General features: G+C 37.3%; 2 pseudogenes across 1 annotated transcript in view; both read left to right on the forward strand.

The window, feature by feature from the left end:
- The first annotated feature begins 1,337 nt into the window (after positions 1 to 1,337).
- The window catches only part of LOC143859313 (putative CoA ligase CCL7), a 38,432-nt pseudogene continuing 16,474 nt past the window's right edge, over positions 1,338 to 23,295 (forward strand). The window contains exons 1-2 of the transcript XR_013239228.1: positions 1,338 to 2,514; positions 17,279 to 17,521. The product of XR_013239228.1 is annotated as a putative CoA ligase CCL7 (transcript). The remainder of the gene's footprint in view (positions 2,515 to 17,278; positions 17,522 to 23,295) is intronic.
- LOC143859314 (putative CoA ligase CCL7 pseudogene) lies at positions 10,696 to 11,877 on the forward strand (annotated as a pseudogene).

A 23,295-nucleotide genomic window follows, 5' to 3' on the forward strand; every position in this document is an offset into this window, starting at 1 on the left:
GACCGAAAAATGAACCGCTTAGATCATTTAGATAGGTGGGTCTCACTTTTTGTTTGTGGACGTGTATTTTCAATCGAGTATAGATATTCCCACAGAAATGGGCTGACTCAAAAAGTAAAATGGGCCTACCTGTTTCTATAATCTAAACCATTCATTTCATGGTCCCACCATAGATATGCAGTACCCCAAAATCTCCTCCATAGATCATCACCATAGGATGATGCTAACCATTCATTCGTTGGGCCTACTTCATAGGATGACCTAAACAGTTCATTTGCCGAGCAATAACATAAATAGAGTTTTTATACGGTCTTGTATATAGTCCAGTGTTTTTCAAAAAGTATTGCATGGCTTATACCATAGGATGATCCAAACTGTCCATTTGATGGGCCACAATGTAAATAGGTTGTGCCCAAAAAACCATTTCCATATGATGATCCCAACTCTCCGATCTATTAAGGTTTTCATAATACACAGTTCCTCTACAGATTGGACGGCTAGGATCATCCTATTGAAAAATTTTGTCGGGCACAACATATTTATGTTGTGGCCGGTTTGGATCATGTTATGGTGTAAGCCATACAGTATGTTTTGAAAATGGATAATCTTATGGTGTATTGAAAAATACTGGACTAGACAGTTTTACGCCATATAAAATGTCACATAATTAAGTTGCACCCCTTAGATCATTTCCATAGGATGATCCTAACCCTCCGATCTATGAAGGTTCTACAATGTGCAGTCCATCTATATAGATCGGAGGGATAGGATAATCCAATGGACATGATCTATGGGGTAGAGCCTATTTACATTATGGCCTAACAAATGAATGGTTTAGATCATTCTGTGAAGTGGGTCCCATTGCACTTTCTGAAAAATGCTAGACATCACGCGTACTCATCAATATACAGGGGATAAAATAAAAAAGCTTTTCTGTCCCAATCTCTACCTTCCAGTGTCCTTTAAAATATCAAAAATATTGGAAACTAGTGTTTTTTTATATCCACCTGTCAGTTTCCTTGTAAACGTATGATTGGAAAAGAGTCCTTTTAATCTCTGCTGTTTCCATGTAAACGTCAAGGTTCTGCCAAATACTGTCCTACTTATTCAATGCTTTTGTTTGTTTGCTCCCAAACAACACAGACTGTGGATTCATCCAAGATTATCACCCATCTAAATCAAAGAATAGAAATCCGACTTGAAGACAAATCGACAACGAGACTAAAAAATTTCAAACACTTCAATCCATGCTCTTCACTAAACCACAAAAAAAACCCATCACTATATCAAAACAACCAATAAGAAAATCACTCCTAAACTACCAAACTTAAAAAACTCACACAGGAAAAGACCCAGTAAAGAAGCAACTACTAAGCATAAAACCTATCAAAGAGAGCCAGTAAAGAAACAACTACATAACCATAAAACTCATCAAAGATACGAAAAAAAAACCCACATTCTTGTAGTATCAAAGTTTTGATCTCTGCAACCCAACTGAAAAAATGGAGAAATCTTGTTATAGCAAAGATGGCATATACAGGTCTCCACGTCCTCCAATCCATCTCCCAAAAGACCCCAACACTTCAATGGTCTCATTCCTTTTTCGCAACTCGTCATCCTATTCAAACAGACTAGCCCTTGCCGATTCCGATTCCGGCGAGTCCCTGACCTTCCATCAATTGAAATCCATGGTCCAAAAGGTTGCCCATGGTCTAGTCCAAATAGGTGTAAAACAATGTGATGTTGTTCTAATTTTCGCCCCGAATTCAATCCAATTCCCACTTTGTTTCTTTGGAATCATCACTCTCGGCGCAACTGCAACAACTGTCAATCCTTTGTACACCATCCATGAGCTATCTAAACAGGTTAAAGACTCTCATTCCAAGCTTGTTATCACAGTCCCTGAGTTATGGGACAAGATTAAAGAACTAGGCCTACCTACTGTGATACTTGGATCGAAAAACCATTCTCAGATTGTTTCTGATCATGGAATTACCTACTTCTCTGATCTGATCGAAATGGCGGAGCCTATGGATTTGGATTTCCCTCGGGTTTCGATAAAACAGACTTGACACGGCTGCACTGTTGTACTCGTCTGGTACAACTGGTACTAGTAAGGGTGTAATCTTGACTCACCGGAATTTCATTGCAGCCGCGCTGATGGCTTCTTCTGATCAGGATTATAATGGAGAGATTCATAATATATTCCTTTGTTTCCTTCCTATGTTTCACATATTTGGGCTTTCTGTTATTACATTTACTCAGTTGCAGAGGGGTAATTCTATTGTAGTTATGGGGAGGTTTGATTTAGAGGAGGTTTTGAGGTTGATTGAGAAGTATAGGGTGACACATTTGTTTGTTGTTCCGCCGGTTATGATTGCGCTAGCAAAGAAGAGTTTGATGAACAATTATGATTTGTCGTCGTTGAAGAGGCTTGGTTCTGGGGCTGCGCCTTTGGGGAAGGATGTAATTGAGGAGTGTGCTAAGAACTTCCCTCAGGCCGTCATAATTCAGGTACTTATGCAGTTCTGCTTGGACTGAATGATATATTGAAACAAATGGTGTAGAATTTATTTTGAGATTGCCCAGATAGGGAGTGACTTGATCTCTGTTTAATTTAACGTACTGTTTGTTTTGGATTTTGAGAGCCAGTTGCGAGTCCAAAACTGATTATCAGACTCAAATTTGACTGTGGTAATCAGTTTTGGACTCCCAACTGGCTCTAAAAATCCAAAACAAACAGGGACTTAGCATGATTTGAAAATTCTGGTTTGTCGGAGGAGAGGCAAATTGAGTTGTTGTGAGATACATGGGCTAAAACATTGGGGATTCCTTCCTCTGCCTAAACATGCGCAATAAGTGTAAGTAATAAAAATTATAAAACCTGTATGTTGGAAATTTTAAAGAATTTGAAAAGTCAAAAGTGATTTTTGCCTTGTCTTTAAAATTTAGAGGGAAAGATTCAAAATTTGGTTTCCTTCTTATTTCAAAAGCTAGTGACTTTTGAGTGCTTTTTTGGGTTAAATGAAAAGATTCTTTTTAATGCCCAAAACGGTTTCCATTACACCCCTATTAATCGCTAAACGTTTTTTATAATGGCACCTTAAACGGTTGTGATAATAACACCCATTAAAGTTGAAAAACCGTTTCATCTCCAACGGTCACAAATGTAAATGTTGGGAGAGAAACGTTTTATGAATTTAATGGTGGCTTTTAATTTCCCAACAGACACTTTGAAGTCTATAAAAAGGGGAAGAAACATCTTTGCAAAAACACAATGGTGTAGGCTTTTATCTTTGAACAGATGTTTGGGGTGGCTTTTGCCAACAGAAAAAGAAAGAGATTTACACAAAAAAAGGGTTATGTTTTCGTGGTTTTGCTTCATCTCCTTCCTTCCGTGTCTGAGCATAGTTCTAAGGTGGTTCTGGGTGGACCAGTCAGCGAGTGCACGTGGACTGGAGCCAAATCTGGCTGTTTTATCTTGGAGAGTCGATTCGCGGATCCCGGTTGCACCGGTAGGGGGCAGATACGATTCTTAAGGAGAGTGACCAGTGGCACGACTCAGCCTTCTCTCTTCAAATCTAAATTTTCCAAACGGTTTTTATCAAAAGAGATAAGTGCAATCTGTTTTCCATGTTTTATTTCAATTATGGTTTGATTTACAATACATGGATTTTTTGCTCCGACTTGCACTGTTTTGAGGTCGAGTAACATGTTTTCATTTCAAGTAATGTGTTTTGGGTTCAACTAAGCCATATGTCATTTTTCATTATTTGTTTATAAGATCTGTAGAAATCTGATCCTTCTATTTTATCCAACAGTCCTAAAAATCATATTTGGGCTTCTTAAGATATGGATATTTTTCCAACAATATTAAGAATCGTATTATATTAGATTTACTACTTCTCTTTTAAGGGTAAGAGTTGTTACTGATCTATGATCTATGGCCTTCTAAAAAACCCATTTTTGGTGCAAACAAAATCAAAAGATATGTTCAGATTTCTCAAAAGAAAATAGAACATTTTAATGAATTTTAGCTACATGCCATGATGTTGATTGTTGATCCATTTATGTTTGCTCTTAAAAACATGAACAGTTCCATAATTAGTTTTACATATAGTTTTGGAATTGCACATGCTTGGTTGAAATTCATATGATGATGTTTTCATCCTTTGGTTAAACCTTTTTTTATGTTTGGAACTAAAATTAATGGATCACATGGATGGGGTTTGGGAAACACTTTGTTTTTAAATTGGTGTAAAAACCCATCTCTTATTTGGTTTGGAAAATTAAAGGTTGAGTACCTTAGGACTCAATATTGTAATTGGCACCTAAACTAGTAGATTATATTTGTTTGGCTTTGGTGATGGATTTCCTTATTGTATCTTTACACAATTGCCTCAAGATGTTAAATTTCTGTTTTTAAGAAATTTTGATGGTTTGTTAATAAAAGGAAATTCATGGTTGATCATCATAGGGGCTTGATATTTAGACCGCTTATAAAATCAGTGGCTTATGTTTTGATATCAACACCCATTTATCTAGTTAAATGTTTTGACACTCATTTGTTTTCATAATGGTACATGGTTAAAAAATGATGCTTGTCAAGTGTTTGCTAAAATGCCTTTAAGAGATAAGCATGCCTTGTTGAATGCTTGTTGAATGAATCTAATGGCAATATAAGTAATGATTTATTTTCAATGAGAAAAAATCGGTATTACTAGAATGGGAATGCTATATAGTTCATACAATATCAAAGTTTAAAGTTCATGTTCTTGTTAAGGAACTTGGTGTATTGTCATCATGTATTGGAAATGATGTTTTATATGTACTATGGCATGAGAACTCTGAGAGCCAAATTGGGTTTGGCATTACCCTAACTAGTTCATGCCATCTAAAGAAGAATTGATGAAATTCATCAATATAATGCATGTTAAAATGTCACTCTAATTTTCCGGATTTTTTTTGAAAAATAAGTAGATTTGGCATATTGGAACACAATTTGAACATTATATGCATTATGTGCCAATTAGATACATACTCTACAGGTTGTAAAAGGTAAGTATATAAAAATACTTATATAAAGATTGGACTATTGAATGCAATTGCATATGTAATTATGCATGTATTGTATGGACATGACTCTAAATTCTTGGTTGGGAGGCTAACCATAACTTTTGGAATATAGCGGCTTAAAATGTAAATGCCATGTACTCACTTATGGTTTGTTGCTTGATAGGTACTTGTGTACATCATATTGGGATGGATTGAACCTTGTAACTCAGAATTGAGAGGTAATTATTCAAATTGTGGGGGTCCTGCTATTCGAAAAGGCTAGGTTGTGCTAATTGGATCTCTAATTAAGAGAATCCAGGAATACCAGTGGGCACTTATTCATCTTAAGTGGTGGAGCGATTTCATGAAAATCGGTTACACAGATGTGTTGTAAAAGTCCCACTATGATAGCAAGATTATAGCCTTATCCTCAGCAGGAGGTTGAGCCAAATGGCTCAAGTTATGTTTTAATGGCAAATGGGTTGCTATGGCCAAGACCAGTTCCCTCGGTAATTTTATACAGTGACTGTCGAAAAATCCTTTAGCCAAGGCCAAATGTAAGACCTTAAATGGCAAAAGGGGCATATTTGCCTAAGGCATAAGTTGGTAAAGCATAAGAGGGACAGTAACAATCGACCTTGTAAAGGCGGAGAGGAGTCTTCAGATCCTCTGGTAGAGCCACATAAAGTGGTGTATAAGGCATCGGAAAGGAATGGGGTTAAAGTCCGAGGCATTAACCATTAGTGATGGACACCCAACCTATGTGAAAGGAGATCCCTGGAATTAGGTTCAATGGGTACTAACAAGTCACCGGATGGTTTGTTAACACTATCATCCCCTACTCTTAGATGCAAAATGTTGAAGGATAGTGTTCACTGCAAATGCGGTAGGATGAGTTTGAGACTCTTAATCAGTTCATAACCTAAATTGGATGGTGTGTTACTTGCAGTGCACACTTGATGACTAATCTAAGTGATTGTGGAAGTGAGGCCGCTTCCTATGAGAATTTAACGGGTAATTCTCTAGAACATTCATGAGAACCAAGAGAGGAACAAGGGCAAAATGTTCCAAAAGCGTGAATGAATCACCAAGGAATCGAAGGTAGGGTGTGGGTAACAGGTTAGCCAGTTACACCTATGAGGAAAGGTTGAAGGAGTCTAACTCTACCTGTACTCGGTAACGCAATCTATTTATCCTAAATATCGGTTGAAGTCCAAAAGACACCGGTATGAATCCACTCTATTTTTCTAATGTGCTCAGATACTTCCGTTTTCAAATTCTAACTGTATTTTGAATCTTGTGGGGGATTGTTGGAAATTTTAAAGAATTTGAAAAGTCAAAAGTGATTTTTGCCTTGTCTTTAAAATTTAGAGGGAAAGATTCAAAATTTGGTTTCCTTCTTATTTCAAAAGCTAGTGACTTTTGAGTGCTTTTTTGGGTTAAATGAAAAGATTCTTTTTAATGCCCAAAACGGTTTCCATTACACCCCTATTAATCGCTAAACATTTTTTTATAATGGCACCTTAAACGGTTGTGATAATAACACCCATTAAAGTTGAAAAACCGTTTAATCTCCAACGGTCACAAATGTAAATGTTGGGAGAGAAACGTTTTATGGATTTAATGATGGCTTTTAATTTCCCAACAGACACTTTGAAGTCTATAAAAAGGGGAAGAAACATCTTTGCAAAAACACAATGGTGTAGGCTTTTATCTTTGAACAGATGTTTGGGGTGGCTTTTGCCAACAGAAAAAGAAAGAGATTTACACAGAAAAAGGGTTATGTTTTTGTGGTTTTGCTTCATCTCCTTCCTTCCGTGTCTGAGCATAGTTCTAAGGTGGTTCTGGGTGGACCAGTCAGCTAGTGCACGTGGACTGGAGCCAAATCTAGCTGTTTTATCTTGGAGAGTCGATTCGCGGATCCCGGTTGCACCGGTAGGGGGCAGATACGATTCTTAAGGAGAGTGACCAGTGGCACGACTCAGCCTTCTCTTTTCAAATCTGAATTTTCCAAATAGTTTTCATCAAAAGAGATAAGTGCAATCTGTTTTCCATATTTTATTTCAATTATGGTTTGATTTACAATACATGGATTTTTTGCTTCGACTTGCACTGTTTTGAGGTCGAGTAACATGTTTTCATTTCAAGTAATGTGTTTTGGGTTTAACTAAGCCATATGTCATTTTTCATTATTTGTTTATAAGATCTGTAGAAATCTGATCCGTCTATTTTATCCAACAGTCCTAAGAATCATATTTGGGCTTCTTAAGATATGGATATTTTTCCAACACTGTAACTTTGAAAGAGTTATTTAATATGGTTTTGTTGATGTTTAACAGACTATTAGGCTGTTGTATAGAATATTAGTTGGGACCTAGTGATGTTTTAGTGATTTATATGTGTGCTTCATTTCCTGTAAAAGGCCTTATTGACTATTCTACACCCATTGGAGGACAATCAAAGGATGACATTTAGTTTAGGGTAAGTTTTTGCCTTTCAAAGCCTCAAAGCCTCTGATGTTGCATCAATGTTGGGTTTGAGTTTGAGAGGAGGATGAATACTTTGCAAAATATAGGAGTGAAAAAAACTATCTCCAGACTTATTGTTTTAATGGATTCTTTAACAATAAAAAATCCTGTAAAGCTTTGAATCTTTCTTTTCTACCTCGTTGTTTGTTCAAATAACACATTTAAGTGTATTTTATTTTTGACCTTGCAAAAATTAGGAGTTATTGACTTTTTATTAGATAGTTTGGTCAAAATTGCAGTAGGATAGTGGTTCTTGGTTGGTTGCTCCATTGCTTTACAAGTTTTTTAAGTTATTATTTAGTACGAGTTAGATACAAAATAATTTGTATCACAGACATTACTTTTCCACTAAAATTATTTAAGCGGAAGAGTGTTGAGTTGGTGATACAAAATCACCGTTTCTATTTCATTCTTGGAGTGGGTCCCACTGCGCCTTTTAAGTGGGATGTGTTTTATCTCTATATATATGGTTTGTATATGAGAGGGTTTTGAAGAAGAAGGGAAAATATAGGGAAGAGATGAGAAAGCTAGGGCGAGACAAGAGAGGCTTCCTCTTGGGGGCTCTAGAGGGCTTTTGTGGTGAAGCAAAAGCAAGTTCTTCCACTCAAGGTTGAGAAGAAAGGTTACAGCAAAAGAGGGGTTTTCTCTTGGGGCTCATTGAGTGCTTTTGTGGTGAAGTAAAAGCAACGTTCTTATTGGAGGTGAAGAAAAGAAGAAAAGCAAGGGCAATAAAAGAATGGTTTTGCCATTCAAATAATAATAATAATAATAAAAGAATGGGTTTCTCTCGGGCTCTAGGAGGGCTTTTGCGGTGACGCAAAAGTTTTGCGAGGTTCTTCTTCTATTCAAGGTTTGGAAAAAAGAGAGGTTTTCTCTTGGGCTTTTAGAAGGCTTTTTGTGGTGAAGCAAAAAGGGGTTTTCCTCCTCTTCTTGTGATGTAGGACACTAGTTGCTAATTCTTTGGATTTTATCATTTTAGAAAGTAGGCCATTAGTTTCTTGATTTATTAGGATTTTATTTCCTAAGCGTATTAGGATTACCCTTCTAAGTATAGGTGTTTTAATTTAGTTCTTTCTTTATGAGTTAGGATTCTGGATTTTTCTTCTAAGAGAAGTTTACTTCTTTAGATATTGCATTTCTTTTATTTAAGAGATTGCAATATGTGAGTTTTAATCAATCAATGAAATAATACCAAAGACTTTTGTCTCTCTATCTCTCTTCTTCTTCTTCTTCTTCCTAGTGGAGTCTAGGGCAAATATTGGATCGTAAGCTTCGGGTGCGATCTTCGTTCGCGTCGTACGCTTCGGATACGATTCCACGTTTGATCCGCTGCGTTATCTTGTTTATCAAGGTGTATTCTTCTTCTTCTCCATAGAGTTTTCTTCTTTGCAAGGGAAGAATTGTATTGGAAGGTTTTCCAAAGGGATTTTTCTTCATACTCAGTGTAGAGATTTGAAGGTTTCTTTGTAGTTGGATATAAGGTTGGGGAGAAGAGTTGGATTTTACTGTGGAGGTAACATTCTACTATTTTGGTTCTAAAAAGTGGATTGTGTGTTGCCTTCTTTGTATAGTAGTCCATTGTGGTCAACCACGTATATTCTTGTTTCTTGTGGTATTTTGTTTTGCTCCCCTTTGGTGGACTGGTGGTTGCTGTTTGGTTGGCGTATATTTTCTCCTCTCGTTATTGCAAGATCTTGGATTTTTCTGTGTTTTCCGGTGGTAGATTGGTAGTGGGTTACAGCCGCTCCAAAGAGTAGAAGACTGATAATCCAAACAGTCGGTTTGATGGGCCACAACTTAAATAGGTAGTACCCCAAAATCATCTCCAAAGTTTGTACACACACACCATAGGGAACAATTTTAGGAGCACTTAGTAAAGAACAACTTACATTATTGGGTACATACTGTAGAGATTTTATATGGTGTGGGGGTCTAAAGTCCATCTTTTTTTTCAAAAAGTACCCACTTCATTGGATGGTCCAAATTGCTCATTTGTTGGCCCACAATCTAACTAGGATGTACGTCAAAAATCATCTCCATAAGATGATCCCAACCCTCCGATCTGTGGAGTGGAGGTTTTCATAATATGCAGTCTCACTAAAGATGAAAGGTTAGGATCATCCAGTAGAATGAATTTCAAGTTGCGTCATAAATCATCTCCATAGGATGATCCTAGCCCTCCTATCTGTGGATGTTCTCATAACGGTTTAGATCATCTTGTGAAGTGGGGCCCACTATACAACTCAACTCAACTTAACTCAACTAAACTAAGCCTTTGTCCCAAACTAGTTGGGGTCGGCTCATGAATCCTCTAGAAAAGTGGGGCTTACTATACTTTTTGAAAAAATGTCTTCACTCCTAATCCCAAATATAATATCTCCTAAAAAAATGGCTTCAAGTCACTATCTCTGCCTTTCCGTTCCTCCCAAAATGTCAAAGGAGTTTGTTTGCTTAACTCATGATCTTAGTAGTCATTGTTCGACTTTTTTGTTTGACTGGTGAGCTGGGCGCTTATTGAATACTTCAAAGAGTCTTTTTTATCTCTACCTTTTGAGTTTCCTCGTAAGAATAAATAATCTGCCCTGTACCACTTCACTTATATGGAATCAAACAATTGGAATCTGATAAGCCATCCTTATCTGCATTTAATTTCAACTACCAAGATTCTCGCCCATCTAAATCAAAAGCAGAGATACGGCTTCAAGACAAATCAACAATAAAACTCAAAAATTTCAAACACTTCAATCCATGCACTTCCCTAAATTACTAGCCAATAAGAAAAACTGTCCAAAACTCACCATAGGAAAGGACCCATTAAAGAAAGAATTACTAAGCTAAAAACCGGACCCATATGCTCTGTTTGGATGCAGGGTTTTTTTTTTTCCTGGGATTTATGTGGGTAAAGGTAGGAGACAAAAGAGGGGACAAGCATTAATTAGAGAAAGATATTATGATGAGTGGAGAGAGAGGGTAGAGAGAGAAAGAGAGAACACCCTTTTCAAGACAAGATTTTGCTGATGTCAGCAAGAAAAAGCTGATGTGACCACTAAACCTTTACCCACATAAATCCTGGGAACAAAAAAAACCCAGCAACCAAACAGAGCATAATCCATCAAACAGAGCATAATCCATTACTAAGCTAAAAACCCATCAAAGATCAAAGAGAGCCAACAAAGGGGAAAAAAAAAAAAAAACCCACATTCTTCTAGTATTGAGGTTTTGATCTCTGTAACCCAACTGAAAAAATGGAGAAATCTTGTTATGGGAAAGATGGAATCTACAGGTCTCCACGAGCTCCTATCCTTCTTCCGAAAGACCCCAATACTTCAATGGTCTCATTCCTTTTTCGCAACTCATCATCCTATTCAAACGGACTAGCCCTCGCTGATTCCTATTCTGGTGAGTCGCTGACCTTCCACCAATTCAAATCCATGGTCCAAAAGGTTGCCCATGGTCTACTCCAACTAGGCGTAAAACAGGGTGATGTTGTTCTAATTTTCTCTCCGAATTCAATCCAATTCCCCCTCTGTTTCTTCGGAATCATTGCTTGGTGCAATTGCCACCACTGTCAATCCTCTCTATAGCATCATTGAGCTCTCTAAACAGGTTAAAGACTCTAAATCCAAGTTTGTTATCACAGTCCCTGAGTTATGGGAAAGGTGAGGGAATTAGGCCTACCCGCCGTGATACTTGTATCGAAAAGCCAATCGAAAACCAATCTCAGATTGTCTCTGATCATGGAATTACCTACTTCTCTGATCGGATCGATATGGCGGGGCCTACGGCTTTGGATTTCCCTATGGTTTCGATCAAACAGAGGGACACGGCTGCACTGTTGTACTCGTCCGGGACCACGGGTACTAGTAAGGGTGTTATTCTGACTCACCGGAATTTCATTGCGGCGGCACTAACGGCTTGTTCTGACCAGGATGCCAATGGAGAGTTGCATAGTATATTCCTTTGTTTCCTTCCTATGTGGCAGCACTAACGGCTTGTTCTGACCAGGATGCCAATGGAGAGTTGCATAATATATTCCTTTGTTTCCTTCCTATGTTTCATATATTTGGGCTGTCTGTTATTACTTATTGTTGAATTTTGTTTGCAAAAAAGATTTGAATTTTAAAAGATCAGTTTTGACAGTTATAACTAACAGATATGACTGTTAGAATTTAAATGGAAGGGTGTCTTTTACAACGTGTTTTCCAACTGTTGGATATACACTAACAGATATGACTGTTAGAATTTAAAATGAAAGGGTGTCTTTGTCTACGTGTTTTCTAACTGTTGGAAGCAACTATTCATAATCTATAAATACTTTAAATTAGTGGGTTTTTCAAATATACTGATGATCTCTCTCTCTCTCTCTCTCTCTCTCTCTCTCTCTCTCTCTCTCTCTCTCTTTCTTTCTTAATATCTCTTACAGCCATTATTATACTATTTCATAGAGAATTCATTGGAGAGTTATCATATTTGCTTTCTGAAAATTCTCAAAGACTTTGTTGTATCCTGGAGGCAATTTGTCTGCAACCCTTAAGCAAACTCAAGATCGAGTGGGGACAAATAAAGCCTTAAAGAAAGCGATCAACGTGCCTCAAAGTCAAGGTTTTGTTTATTTCTTATTTCGATTGCAATATCTTCTAACAATTTTAAGGCTTTATTTGTGTTCTAATGGAGTCGGAATCAATCAAAGTGATGAAACTGGACAAATTTGATGGCAACAACTTCAGTCGTTGGCAAGATAAGATGAAGTTTCTCCTGACTGCCTGGAAGATCATCTACGTTTTGGATCCTGGTTTGCACCCAATCGTTGAAGGAGAAAATCTATCCCCTGCAGAAGTGGATCACATCAACAAAGAAAAGAAGAAACGTGACGAAGATGAATTGTTGTGCCGAGGACACATTCTCAACACTCTCTTTGATCGTCTCTATGATCTTTTCACTGATGTCAAGTCTCCTAGAGAAATCTGGGATGCACTGGAATTCAAATATAGGGCTGAAGAAGACGGTACAAACAAATTTCTTATAGCCAATTATGATGATTTTGCTATGATTGATGGTAAGCCTATTCTTGCACAAGTTCATGATTTGCAAGTGATTGTGAACAAACTGAAAACCCTCAAAATCTCTCTTCCTGAATCGTTCCAAGTGGGGATGATTATTTCTAAGTTACCCCCGTCTTGGAAAGATTATGGAAAGAAAATGATGCACAAAACAGAAGACTTTTCTGTGGAACAAATTCAAAGGCATCTTCGCATAGAAGAAGAGTCTCGTTTGCGTTTCAAAACTAACATTGTTCCAAATGAGTCTAATGTGCATTATGTGGAGGGGAGTGGATCACAATCAAAGAATCCTAATCTGCAAGTGAAAAAGGATAGTAAATTCAAAAGGAAATTTCCCAAGAAGGAAGGACAAAAGAAGAAGGGTGCTTGCTACGTTTGTGGGAAGAATGGTCACTACGCCAATAAGTGTAGGCATCGCAAGAACGCCAATTCTGAAAAGGCAAACGTGGTGGAAGAAAACCTTGTAGCCATGATCACCGAAATCAACATGGCAACAGAAAGTGCTGGATGGTGGTCTGATTCTGGTGCTACGGTCCATGTGTGCAAGGACAGATCTTTGTTCAAGACATACGAGGAAGTGACTGATGGCCAAGAAGTGCAAATGGGAAACCAAGCATGCGCCAAAGTTGCTGGAAAAGGCACTGTGGAACTTGACTTCACATCTGGAAAGAAGCTTATGCTTCTCAATGTCCTTCACATTCCCGAAATTAGGAAGAATCTAGTTTCTGTTAATTTGCTATGCAAAAATGGATTTCGGGTTGTGTATGAGTCTGACAAGTTAATCTTGTCAAAGAATGGACTGTTTGTTGGGAAAGGGTACTCTTGTAATGGGATGTTTAAACTAAGCATCAATAAGACTGCATCTTCTGCTTATATGGCTGAGTCTTCAACTTTATGGCATTATCGTTTAGCACATATAAATTCTCGTTCCATAAGGAATATGAAAAAATTAGAATTAATTACTTTTGGTAATGATGATCTTAATAAATGTGAAATATGTGTTAAATCGAAAATTGTAAAGAAACCTTTTCACAGTGTTAAAAGAAATTCACAGATTTTAGAGTTAATACATTCTGATATATGTGAATTAAATGGTGTTTTAACTCGTGGTGGGAAGAGGTATTTTATAACTTTTATTGATGATTACAATAGATATTTATATATTTATCTTCTAAAATCTAAAGATGAAGCTTCTGCCATGTTAAAAATTTATAAATCAGAAGTAGAAAATCAACTTGAAAAGAAAATTAAAATTTTACGTTCTGATAGAGGTGGAGAATATTACTTAGGTAATTTCTTTGAAGAACATGACATTATTCACCAAGTAACTGCTCCCTATACACCCCAACAGAATGGTTTAGCAGAAAGGAAAAATCGTTCTTTAGTAGAGATGGTAAATTGCATGATTGTGAATGCTAACTTACCAATGAATTTATGGGGTGAGGCTTTGTTGACTGCATGTTATATTCATAATAGAATTCCTTCTAAGAAAACTAATGTAAGTCCTTATGAATTATGGAAAGGAAGAAAGCCTAACCTCTTATATCTTAGAGTGTGAGGGTGTTTGGCTTATTATAGAGTTCCAGATCCTAAAAGGACTAAACTTGGACCAAGGGCCATTAAAAGTATATTTGTTGGCTATGCTGAAAATAGTAAGGCATATAGACTTCTTGATTTGGAGTCTAATGTTATAGTAGAATCTCGAGATGTGGAATTCTTTGAAAATAAGTACTCTCCTGATTTTAGAAGTAATTCTCAAAATCTAGAACCTACTGTTTCTCAAAGAATTGAAAATCAAACAGGAGATTCTAATATCTCTAAACCTAATCCAGAACCTAAGAGAAGTGCTAGAATAAAGAAAAATAAAGATCTGGGACCGGATTTTATTTCTTCTCAAGCACTTGTGTTTCTGGTTGAAGGTGACAGAGATAATAACATAATCAAGAAATTGCCTTTAGTTTTAAACATAGAGGATGATCCAAAGACCTTTTCTGAGACAGTGTCTTCAAGAGATGCTTCTTTTTGGAGAGAAGCAATTAACGATGAAATGGACTCAATAATGTTTAACAACACTTGGGTACTGGTTGATTTGCCTCAAGGATCTAAACCTATTGGTTGTAAATGGGTCTTTAGAAGAAAACACAATTCTGATGGTACTATTCAAGCTTTTAAGGCTAGATTAGTAGCCAAAGGTTTTAAGCAAAAAGAGGGAATAGATTATTTTGATACTTATGCTCCTGTAGCACGTATAACTTCAATAAGAATTCTCATTGCTATAGCATCCATTCATCATCTTTATGTTCATCAAATGGATGTAAAGATTGTTTTCTTAAATGGGGACTTAAATGAAGAGGTCTACATGGAACAACCCGAAGGGTTTGTTCTTCCTGGAAATGAGAAGAAAGTATGTAAATTAGTTAAATCTTTGTATGGCCTGAAACAGGCACCTAAACAATGGCATGAGAAGTTTGATTCAGTTATACTATCTTTTGGTTTTAGACATAATGGGGCTGATAAGTGTATTTACTCTAAATTTACTAATGACTATGGTGTGATAGTCTGTTTATATGTTGATGACATGCTGATTTTTGGGACAAATATGATTGGTGTGAATGAGACTAAGAATTATCTATTTTCCGTATTTAAAATGAAAGATTTAGGGGAAGTAGATACTATCTTAGGAATTAAAGTAAGGAAGCATAGTGGGGGTTATGTTTTGAGTCAGTCTCATTATATTGAGAAAGTGTTAACTAAGTTTAATCATCTTGGATTCAAAGAGTTTACTACACCTTTTGATCCAAATCTTAATTTAGAAAACAATTCTGGTAGAGCTATAGCACAACTTGAATATGCTAGTGCAATTGGAAGTTTGATGTATGCTATGCATTGCACTAGACCAGATATTGCATTTTCTGTATGCAAACTTAGTAGATATACAAGTAACCCCAGTATAGAACATTGGAAAGCCATTGGTAGAATCTTTGGTTATCTTAAGAGAACCATAGGTTTTGGGTTGTTCTATAATGTTTACCCGGCTGTATTGGAGGGATATACTGACGCTAGTTGGATTACAAGTGTGGGAGATAATAAGTCCACTTCTGGATGGGTATTTACTCTAGGTGGAGGTACAATTTCTTGGGCAAGCAAGAAACAAACGTGTATATCTCACTCAACTATGGAATCTGAATTTATTGCCTTAGCAGCAACTGGAAAAGAGGCTGAGTGGATTAGAAATTTATTGTTGGATATAAATTTATGGACTAATCCTATGCCTCCCATGACTATCTATTGTGATAGTGAGGCTACTTTACAAAAGGCATACAGTTGTACGTATAATGGTAAGTCTAGACACATAAGTCTACGACATGATTATGTGAGACAATTGATACAGGATGGTGTTATTACAATTGTCTATGTAAGGTCAAGCAAAAACTTGGCAGATCCTCTTACCAAAGCTCTTTCAAGGGAGTTAGTAAGAATGGCATCCCATGATATGGGACTGAAACCTAGTATTTGAATCACCAGTAACGGACACCCAACCTAATACTAGGAAATGACTAGTCATAAGGTTTAAAGGGTAAAAACGAAGTTACTAGAAGTGATTGATTAATACTGATACATGTGAGATCCATGAATAAAACAAATCAGTATTGTCCATTGCGACTTAGAGGTTGAGTAATACTCTTAATGAAGTCTAAGACCTTCTGGTAATGTGTCCAAAGCAATGGAGACACATAGTAGAGCTTCACTTATAAGAACATAGAAGTGGTGCCGCTTCTCAAGAGAGGTAAGGTTTACTCTCAGGAGTGTTCATGAACCCAGGGTATAGCACATGGCCATTATAGTGCTAAGTAGAAAAATAAAGAATTTCTCGTCGAAATAGGAGAATGGTGTGTGTGTGTGATGTCTCTGATTTTATTACATGGAGTACCTAGTTTAAAGCCGAGGCTACTAGTGACTTTTTATAGTCTTGAGGCATTTACACTAATTGAAGGTTTAAATCGAAAGATACCTCCTTGTATGCGTATCATTCTCATTTAACTATGGCTGTAGGAATCAAACTTTAAATCTGCTTTTTTCAAACAAAAGTGGGGAATTGTTGAATTTTGTTTGCAAAAAAGATTTGAATTTTAAAAGATCAGTTTTGACAGTTATAACTAACAGATATGACTGTTAGAATTTAAATGGAAGGGTGTCTTTTACAACGTGTTTTCCAACTGTTGGATATACACTAACAGATATGACTGTTAGAATTTAAAATGAAAGGGTGTCTTTGTCTACATGTTTTCTAACTGTTGGAAGCAACTATTCATAATCTATAAATACTTTAAATTAGTGGGTTTTTCAAATATACTGATGATCTATCTCTCTCTCTTTCTTTCTTAATATCTCTTACAGCCATTATTATACTATTTCATAGAGAATTCGTTGGAGAGTTATCAGATTTGCTTTCTGAAAATTCTCAAAGACTTTGTTGTATCCTGGAGGCAATTTGTCTGCAACCCTTAAGCAAACTCAAGATCGAGTGGGGACAAATAAAGCCTTAAAGAAAGCGATCAACGTGCCTCAAAGTCAAGGTTTTGTTTATTTCTGATTTCGATTGCAATATCTTCTAACACTTATGCGCACTTGCAGAGGGGAAATTCAGTTATAGTTATGGGGAGGTTTGAGTTCGAGGAGGTTTTGAGGTTGATAGAGAAGTATAGGGTGACATATTTTTTTGTTGTTCCACCGGTTATGATTGTGCTTGCAAAGAATAGCTTGGTTAAGGAGTATGATTTGTCGTCATTGAAGAGGCTTGATTCTGGGGCTGCGCCACTTGGGAAGGTTGTAATGGAGGAGTGTCCCAAGAATTTCCCTAAGGACGTCGTAGTTCAGGTATTTCTGCTCTGACCAAATGATTTAGAATTTATTTTGAACTTGCCCAGATAGGGAGTGACTTGAATTTGCAATCTCTGATTAATTTTTAGCAAGAATTGAAAATTCTGGTTTAGTTGGAGGCAAACTAAGTTGTTGTGTGATACATGGGTTGAAACATTGGGGAGTCCTTCTGCCTAAAAGATGCCCAATAACTGCAAGAAATAAAAAATATATTAAAAAAATATATAAAAGTGTTGGGTGCAATCGTACCAGCACAGATGCACTGGATCCCATCAGAATTCCAAAGTCAAGCATGCTTCGACGAGAGTAGTACTAGGATGGGTGACCTACTGGGAAGTAATTAACGAACGTGTAAAGTTGAAAAACAAAGTTATTTATTATGTCGATGTTTATTTGACAGATGGGTTGATGTTTATCTGACTGTTGGGCTATTACTAATTTGGATATAGAATATTAGTTGGAACAAGTGATGTTTTAGTGATTTATGTATATGCTTTATTTCCTCTAATCACCATGGATCTGGTGCCAAGTCCATGAACTAATGATGTTCTGCTGGATCTACTTGTAGGTGTGAAAGAACATAGCAAGAAAAATAATCATGTATTTATGGCTGTGCTGATCCACGGATCCGTGCTCCGATAATTATTTTTATCAGTTTAATCTTCCACAAAATCTTCTAAGACTAGTTAGGAGCTTTGAGATAAACATTGTTTGAGAGAGTGGGTTTTCTATCTCATCCATTATTTTTTAATATTACACATGAATATTTCTTATGAATTGTTCTTATCGTGGTTTCCTCCTATGTTGGTATCAGTCCAGGTTAAAATAACTCGGTTGAAGCTGAGTTTTTAGTTTGTTACCTACGGGTTGTGTATGTGTTTTTTCTAATATGGGCTAGTTTGATTTTTTTGGTTACCGTATGCATATGGATTTGATAGTTAGAAAATGGTTGATAAGATACATAACTAGTTGTGGCTTGGTGTTGGGTCTTGCATAGTTTGCATAGCAACAGTCAAATTGTCCTTGTTACAGACATGTTAAATAATTTAGAAGTTTTTCAGGTATGCCAACTCCGCATGGTACTTCATGATGGAAAGCATCCCATTTTAGAGATTTAGTAATATTATTTATATATGTATTTGAATACCAAGCAAACTTTCTTTGATAAAAGATTAAAAAACAGCAAAACAAGGCCCGATCAAGATGATCAGCCCAAGCAAAGAAAATCAAAATGGCAACATAATATTGACAAACTACTACATACCTACTAGACATTATGAAAAACAGGCATAAAATCTTATAAGATTGCCACTAGAGAATCCCTCATTAGCTCCCCTCTTGACATAGGTGCAAGCGATGTCCATTGAGCCTCTCAGGCACCTCTTCGAATATGGCACACCAATCCTCAAATATGGGACAGAGTTCAAAGGGTCCAAATCGAAATACATGAAGATCAGGATCCCAAACCCAGCAGCTGCTTGAAGAAACTTCCAATTTATACCACGACTGTTCAAATGAGCGAATGAATAGATGAAATGATCAGCCATGCTTCTCTTTGAACGATCAGACGGAATAACTCTAATAGCATCGGCTATCCAGTTGTCCAATAAATTGTTCGCCATGATCAAACCTGATATTCAGATAATACAAGATCAAGAGAGAATGGAAAAAACCTTGGATAAACAAATAATAGGGATAACTTAGCAAATCAATTACAAAGGAAGGATACAAGTGACGATAAACGTTCACTAATGATCCATGATCCAAAAGATGATCAATAGATCAGGAAGAAGACCACGACTACAAAATGACAAAAGTAGGTCATGAACCGGATCTAAATCCAGAGAATGAATGTCAAAACTATGCGATCCAGTAGATCAACAATGATAGAAAATGGTCATGAAGATAGCAGACAAACCATCGACCATATCTAAGACCAGACAGGCGAAATTTATCATCAATGAATCAAGAAATAAACCACGGTTATAGATGTGACAAGTACAAGCCACTAACCAGATTTAGTTCTGAAAGATGAACTTGTGATTGATTGATTCAGACTAGGAATCCCCATTAGAAAGCGGGTCCTAGTCTTGTAATCAAGGAGTATACAGACAGATTTTCCATAAATGGATCAAAAGATAGGTTGTGACCATAAGAAGGGCAAGTAAGTGCCACTGGTCAAGTCTAGATCTGAAAAATAGACTGATATAAATTGATTAGATTAGATAAGGAAACCTCACTAAAGAGAAGACCCTAAGCTAATAATTAATACATATATATTTATATATATATATATATACATATATATCCTAACCAGGGGCACCAGCCCTAAATATATTCTGACAGAGTCAAGACACTTGACTCAAGACAGACATGTGAGTGTGCTAAGACCGCATTGTAACCACATAATGTAAGTTATAATAATCTATAGATAGGACAAGGCTCCTAAAATCTAGGCTCCAACATATGTAAACAACATATGTTCATCCCTATATGAATGAATGGAATATATATATATAAGCACATGCAATTCCTAATTGGGTTTTACTAAGTCAGCAAATATACTCATGTACATAATATATGTAAAAGGAAAGTAGGGCTCCGGACTCAATCAGGTACTATGCGTATGATCCATACTTTAGATGTGTAACACAAGTACGCCTAGTGTTATACACAGTATGCTTCATTGCTCATCGGCTGCTGTAAACACAAGTACGCCTAGTGTTTACGGTTGCAGCACCGACGCATAACTTGGAAATAGATACAACAGCACCATCAGGGTAATGACCTCCCATCTGGCATGCACTATATCTATCCCGTGGAGCCAATTATGATGAAAAACAATAAAAGAAATAAAGAATATGATAATGCATGATGTGTAGTGTGTGAATCCCTCGTTTTAAACATTTATTTTGGTGCCCCTGGATTCTAAGCGCTTAAGTTCCCATTTATAATGATTTTGGCCCAAATTTCTTCAAATTTAATGAAAATGGCATTTTAACAGAGTTAGGCAATGTCTCGAAAGATTCCCCAGCAAAGTCGCCAGCCTGTGGACCCCGATCCTGAGAGCGGTGAGAGACGAGCCCCCGACGACCTCTAGATCATCCACGTGATGAAGAGCTCTACTAAGGAACTCTCGAAAGAAGTGCCTCTCACAGCATGAGTGGCGATGTAAAATGAGATACCTCTTGATTCGGGGACTAACCCGGATTCGAGACGTACCTAAATAACTCAGAGTCGCCATCCAGGGAAGTAGGCCCTGGATCCCATACTATGCTCTGTTGCAATGGATAACTAGAGATACAAAAGGTCCGTGCCTGGTGACGAATGGGAAAGGTCCGAAGAGCACTCCAAATTCGCCCAAGTGCTAGCACCTGGACTCTTATGCCATTTATTTATTAATTTTGAAGAATATTGGGCGAAAATCATATCAAATGGGAATTCATATCCCCGGGAAAATGTCTACCTAAACATGCATGTCCCGGAGATGAAAATAATAAACATACAACAGAAGTGTCACCTAAGCACAACTAGGTTGTAAGTGTCATACCTAATTGGTGTCTAAATTCTGATGTACAAACACATGCATGCTACCGCTAAAGGGAATGCAACTCTGACGGAGGCACATGAAGAAGATTCGCATAGACTTGGCACTTATGACATTTCTTCACGAATGCGAACCAGTCTGCTTCCATTGTGGGCCAATAGAACCCAAGTCTAAGGATTTTTCTTGACAGCATTTTACCATTCATGTGAGGGCCACAAACACCTTCATGTGTTTGCTCTATAAGCTCTGCAGCCTGATCCTCATCAACACATAAAAGCTGTATCCCATCAAACGATCTTCTGTACAGCTCTTCACCACAGATGATGAAGTTGGCAGCCAACCTCTGAAGAGTTTTTCTCTCTTTGCTTGAGGCTTCTGGAGGATGTCCCTTGCCTGAAATGATATTTCTGATATCGGTGTACCATGGCTTTCCATCTGGACACCGTGCTGATATCTCAATGGCATTCACTTGCGCTGGAGTCCATTGTAACCTCACAGCTAAAGGCTGGACCTCCATCGTTGCAGAAATATCCAACATCGAGGCTAGGGTAGCCAAGGCATCTGCAAAATGATTCCTGGTCCTTGATAAATGTGTAAATGTGACACTCTTGAATTTCTTGACCAGTGATTCAAGATAGAAGTTTTATAGGATCAATTTTGATTCTTTTGTTTTCCAATCACCATTGATTTGACAGATTATCAGAATTGAATCCTCGAATACATCTATCTCTTGAATTTTTAAAGCCAAAACTGCTTCAAGTCCTGCGATGCATGCTTCATATTCTGCCATGTTATTTGTACATTCAAACTGTAACTTGATGGATATCGGGATATATCCCTTCTTGGGAGATACAAGCACTGCCCCTACTCCTTGTCCCCGATTGTTGACAGCGCCATCAAAGTACATTAGCCATCTGGTACTTGGAATCTCTTCTTCAAGTTCCATGATCTCCTCATCAGGAAAATCAGCCTTTAGAAAAGCATTCTCCTCAATAGGAGCATCCGCTAACTGCTCCGCAATAACCCGCCCTTTAACAGATTTTTGAGTGACATATGTGATGTCAAATTCGAATAATAATAGCATCCACCTTGCAGTCCTTCCTGTAAGGGCAGGTTTCTCGAATAAGTACTTCAACGGATCCATCCGTGAAAGCATAAATACCTTATTCGATAGAAGATAATGTCTAAGTCTTTGGGTCGCCCAGACTAATGCTAGACACGTTTTTTCCAAGATAGTGTACTTGATCTCGTACTCTAACATTTTCTTGCTGATATAGTAAATAGGCTTCTCCTTCTTAGATCTTGCATCCTGCTGAGCAAGCATACAACCCACTGCTATATCCGTAATAGATAAATACATCAGCAATGGTTGACCCGGAATGACAGGTGATAGGACAGGAGGCAAAGATAAACATTGTTTAACCTTTTCAAATGCTCCCTGACATTCCTCATTCCATTTCTTGGAAGAATTCTTTTTCAATAACTTGAAGATAGGTTCACATGTCATAGTCAAATGAGATATGAAGCGCCTCAAATACTGAACTTTTTCAAGAAAACCTCGGATTTGCTTTTCTGTCTTTGGCGATGCCATCTCTTGAATTGCCTTGATCTTTTGAGGATCAACTTCGATTCCTCTCTCGCTGACCATGAATCCAAGCAACTTTCCTGATGTAACCCCAAATACACATTTACTTGGGTTCAGACGGAGCTGATATTTTCTTATTCGCTCGAAGAATTTTCTTAAGGCAATTGTGTGCTCTGGTCGAGTCTTTCCTTTGACAATCATGTCATCTACATAGACTTCGACTTCTTTGTGGATCATGTCATGAAGAAGAGTTGTTGCAGCCCTCTGATAGGTAGCTCCAGCATTCTTAAGGCCAAACGACATTACTCGGTAACAATATGTGCCCCATTGAGTAATAAATGCCGTCTTCATCATATCCTCAGGTGCCATCTTGATTTGATTGTAGCCTGAAAACCCATCCATGAAGGATAATAGAGCATGTCTAGCGGTATTATCTACCAGGAGATCGATCTTTGGAAGAGGAAAGTCATCCTTTGGACTGGCCTTGTTCAAGTCTCTAAAATTGACGCACATCCTGACTTTCCCGTCCTTCTTGGGCACCGGTACGATATTTGCAAGCCATTCAGGATATTCAACTACTTCGATGAATTTGACTTCAAGTAGCTTCTTAACCTCATCATGGATCATTAGTGAACGTTT

This window comes from Tasmannia lanceolata, unplaced genomic scaffold (genome assembly GCF_043159265.1).
Source record: "Tasmannia lanceolata isolate RefF3 unplaced genomic scaffold, GAP_Taslan_0.1 ptg000029l, whole genome shotgun sequence".
Lineage (NCBI taxonomy): Eukaryota > Viridiplantae > Streptophyta > Magnoliopsida > Canellales > Winteraceae > Tasmannia > Tasmannia lanceolata.